The sequence below is a fragment of the Ranitomeya imitator genome, unplaced genomic scaffold (genome assembly GCF_032444005.1).
Source record: "Ranitomeya imitator isolate aRanImi1 unplaced genomic scaffold, aRanImi1.pri SCAFFOLD_293, whole genome shotgun sequence".
NCBI lineage: Eukaryota > Metazoa > Chordata > Amphibia > Anura > Dendrobatidae > Ranitomeya > Ranitomeya imitator.
Window position 1 is genome coordinate 1 of NW_027193430.1, and position 5000 is coordinate 5000.

Sequence of the window (5000 nt, forward strand, 5' to 3'; positions counted from 1 at the left end):
CTCCAAGGTGGGGGCACAGTGTGCGTTCCATGGGCGGAAAGTTTAATTTTGAGCGAAAAACCGTATTTTCGCACTGTAAAAAATGTCAGACTTCCAGGCGGGGGAAAACCGCAGGAGGCGTACCGAGGAGGCTTCCAGGAGCCTGGGGAAGATTTTCCAAAAGTGTCCTTGACACTTAGAAATATTTTGAAAAAAATCACGATTTTGTGAAAATTGACACGTTTCCCCTACTTCCACGCCAGGGGGGGCGTCAATATGTTGTGAGGTACCCCAGGACAGTCGCCTAAATGTGGGTGAAGTTTGCGAGTCACGGGCGCAAAGTCGAATTTTGGGTGAAAAACCGCGTTTTCATACTCTAAAAAATTTCAGACAAGTGTCAGACTTCCAGGCAGGGAGAAACCGCAGGAGGCGTACCGAGGAGGCTTCCAGGAGCCTGGGGAAGATTTTCCAAAAGTGTCCTTGACACTTAGAAATATTTTCAGAAAATCACGATTTTGTGAAAATTGACACGTTTTCCCCTACTTCCACGCCAGGGGGGCGTCAATATGTTGTGAGGTACCCCAGGACAGTCGCCCAAATGTGGGTGAAGTTTGCGGGTCATGGGCGCAAAGTCGAATTTTGGGTGAAAAACCGCGTTTTCATACTCTAAAAATTTCAGACAAGTGTCAGACTTCCAGGCAGGGAGAAACCGCAGGAGGCGTACCGAGGAGGCTTCCAGGAGCCTGGGGAAGATTTTCCAAAAGTGTCCTTGACACTTAGAAATATTTTGAAAAAATCACGATTTTGTGAAAATTGACACGTTTCCCCTACTTCCACGCCAGGGGGGCGTCAATATGTTGTGAGGTACCCCAGGACAGTCGCCCAAATGTGGGTGAAGTTTGCGAGTCATGGGCGCAAAGTCGAATTTTGGGTGAAAAACCGCGTTTTCATACTCTAAAAATTTCAGACAAGTGTCAGACTTCCAGGCAGGGAGAAACCGCAGGAGGCGTACCGAGGAGGCTTCCAGGAGCCTGGGGAAGATTTTCCAAAAGTGTCCTTGACACTTAGAAATATTTTCAGAAAATCACGATTTTGTGAAAATTGACACGTTTCCCCTACTTCCACGCCAGGGGGGCGTCAATATGTTGTGAGGTACCCCAGGACAGTCGCCTAAATGTGGGTGAAGTTTGCGAGTCACGGGCGCAAAGTCGAATTTTGGGTGAAAAACCGCGTTTTCATACTCTAAAAATTTCAGACAAGTGTCAGACTTCCAGGCAGGGAGAAACCGCAGGAGGCGTACTGAGGAGGCTTCCAGGAGCCTGGGGAAGATTTTCCAAAAGTGTCCTTGACACTTAGAAATATTTTGAAAAAATCACGATTTTGTGAAAATTGACACGTTTCCCCTACTTCCACGCCAGGGGGGCGTCAATATGTTGTGAGGTACCCCAGGACAGTCGCCCAAATGTGGGTGAAGTTTGCGAGTCATGGGCGCAAAGTCGAATTTTGGGTGAAAAACCGCGTTTTCATACTCTAAAAAATTTCAGACAAGTGTCAGACTTCCAGGCAGGGAGAAACCGCAGGAGGCGTACCGAGGAGGCTTCCAGGAGCCTGGGGAAGATTTTCCAAAAGTGTCCTTGACACTTAGAAATATTTTCAGAAAATCACGATTTTGTGAAAATTGACACGTTTCCCCTACTTCCACGCCAGGGGGGCGTCAATATGTTGTGAGGTACCCCAGGACAGTCGCCTAAATGTGGGTGAAGTTTGCGAGTCACGGGCGCAAAGTCGAATTTTGGGTGAAAAACCGCGTTTTCATGCGCTAAAAATTTCAGACAAGTGTCAGACTTCCAGGCAGGGGGAAACCGCAGGAGGCGTACCGAGGAGGCTTCCAGGAGCCTGGGGGAAGATTTTCCAAAAGTGTCCTTGACACTTAGAAATATTTTCAGAAAATCACGATTTTGTGAAAATTGACACGTTTTCCCCTACTTCCACGCCAGGGGGGCGTCAATATGTTGTGAGGTACCCCAGGACAGTCGCCTAAATGTGGGTGAAGTTTGCGAGTCACGGGCGCAAAGTCGAATTTTGGGTGAAAAACCGCGTTTTCATGCGCTAAAAATTTCAGACAAGTGTCAGACTTCCAGGCAGGGGGAAACCGCAGGGAGGCGTACCGAGGAGGCTTCCAGGAGCCTGGGGAAGATTATCCAAAAGTGTCCTTGACACTTAGAAATATTTTCAGAAAATCACGATTTTGTGAAAATTGACACGTTTCCCCTACTTCCACGCCAGGGGGGCGTCAATATGTTGTGAGGGTACCCCAGGACAGTCGCCTAAATGTGGGTGAAGTTTGCGAGTCACGGGCGCAAAGTCGAATTTTGGGTGAAAAACCGCGTTTTCATGCGCTAAAAATTTCAGACAAGTGTCAGACTTCCAGGCAGGGGGAAACCGCAGGAGGCGTACCGAGGAGGCTTCCAGGAGCCTGGGGAAGATTATCCAAAAGTGTCCTTGACACTTAGAAATATTTTCAGAAAATCACGATTTTGTGAAAATTGACACGTTTCCCCTACTTCCACGCCAGGGGGGGCGTCAATATGTTGTGAGGTACCCCAGGACAGTCGCCTAAATGTGGGTGAAGTTTGCGAGTCACGGGCGCAAAGTCGAATTTTGGGTGAAAAACCGCATTTTCATGCGCTAAAAATTTCAGACAAGTGTCAGACTTCCAGGCAGGGGGAAACCGCAGGAGGCGTACCGAGGAGGCTTCCAGGAGCCTGGGGAAGATTATCCAAAAGTGTCCTTGACACTTAGAAATATTTTGAAAAAATCACGATTTTGTGAAAATTGACACGTTTCCCCCTACTTCCACGCCAGGGGGGCGTCAATATGTTGTGAGGTACCCCAGGACAGTCGCCCAAATGTGGGTGAAGTTTGCGAGTCATGGGCGCAAAGTCGAATTTTGGGTGAAAAACCGCATTTTCATACTTTAAAAATTTCAGACAAGTGTCAGACTTCCAGGCAGGGAGAAACCGCAGGAGGCGTACCGAGGGAGGCTTCCAGGAGCCTGGGGAAGATTTTCCAAAAGTGTCCTTGACACTTAGAAATATTTTCAGAAAATCACGATTTTGTGAAAATTGACACGTTTCCCCTACTTCCACGCCAGGGGGGGCGTCAATATGTTGTGAGGTACCCCAGGACAGTCGCCTAAATGTGGGTGAAGTTTGCGAGTCACGGGCGCAAAGTCGAATTTTGGGTGAAAAACCGCATTTTCATGCGCTAAAAATTTCAGACAAGTGTCAGACTTCCAGGCAGGGGGAAACCGCAGGAGGCGTACCGAGGAGGCTTCCAGGAGCCTGGGGAAGATTATCCAAAAGTGTCCTTGACACTTAGAAATATTTTCAGAAAATCACGATTTTGTGAAAATTGACACGTTTCCCCTACTTCCACGCCAGGGGGGCGTCAATATGTTGTGAGGTACCCCAGGACAGTCGCCTAAATGTGGGTGAAGTTTGCGAGTCACGGGCGCAAAGTCGAATTTTGGGTGAAAAACCGCGTTTTCATGCGCTAAAAATTTCAGACAAGTGTCAGACTTCCAGGCAGGGAGAAACCGCAGTAGGCGTACCGAGGAGGCTTCCAGGAGCCTGGGGAAGATTTTCCAAAAGTGTCCTTGACACTTAGAAATATTTTGAGAAATTTCCGATTTTGTGAAAAATGACCCCTTTCCCCTACTTCCACCCTAAAGGGGCGTCAATATGTTGTAAAGCACCCCGAGACAGAGACCTAAGCGTGGGCAAAGTTTGGGTCTGATGGGTGGAACACTGAAAAAAACGCGATTTTTCCACTTAGAACAAACATAGAACTTTCAGACTTCCAGGCGGGGGGAAAGCTCTGAAGCTGTACCGAGGACACTTCCATGGCCCCCGGATCGATTTTCAAGAACGAGTCCTTGGGACTTTGAAATTTTTCGGCGATGCGTTTTTTGGCTTCCGGGAGCCGCAGAACGTTGGAAATTCGTTCCGCTCGCCGGCTCCAGGTGTTTCGGGCTAGTCCAGGCCCCAGCTACGCCGCCTGGCCGCCAAATTTCGCAAAATCGAAAAAAAAAAAAATAGAACCGGAATGAGGAATTTCTGGCCGCCGGATCCGCCGCACAGCTCCAGGAAGTCGGACACTTTTCGGCTTCGCTCCCTTAAAGTGTGGGTCGGTGTTTCGCCATGCAAATACCCACTTTTGCACACCAGCTGCAGGATATAGGAGAGAGGGGTACCTCTCGGGCCCGACTGATTTCCGATGTTTTCGTGGTTCCTCAAGTCGGGTAGGCGGTTTGGCGAGTACCCCCCTGTTTGCATGGAAGTCCGCCCTCGCGTCGACACCAGGCTTCCGCGGCTCCAGGGGGACTCTTGCCGGTCGTCTGCCCCAAGTCAGAGACGCGTTTCCCGGGTCGCCTGAGCCTGAACGGACCCTCCCCAAGCGTGTTCTGGTTCTCCGAGGGTGACGGATGTCAGAAGGGAGGCAGATCTGGAGTCTTCGTCCCCGAGGAGGGCTCCAGGAGGGCGGATTGCACCCCCTGACTCGGTCCCCCTCAGAGCAGGCTTGGCGTTTCTCTGTGTCGGATGTCTCCCGCTTCCACGCCACCGGGGAGACCTATGAGAGAATCGCACTGTGACCCGGATTCCGTCTCGAGGGCGCCCGTAGCGTGTCGGAGAGGGGACCTCCAGGACTATCGGGCATGTTTCTTCCCCGTCTCCCCGAGGGGAAGGATGGCAGCGGGTGGGGTTTCTCACCCATGCCCCCCCACCGGCTCTTCCTCCGATCGATTTGGCTCAGCGCTCCCGGGTGGGGAGGTGGTGCCGCTCGCTCGGCCCGGGCTTTGGAGCCCGCGTCGGTCTAAGGCGGGCGGTCTCCTTCCTCTTTTACCCCCCGGGATTCAGGCACGCATCCTTGGGCGTGCACGCCGGCAGTCGCCTCCCGTTCGCAGGACGGTGGCTGCCGTGCAGAGGGGGAGTTTGACCCGAACTGTGGTACGGCAGGGG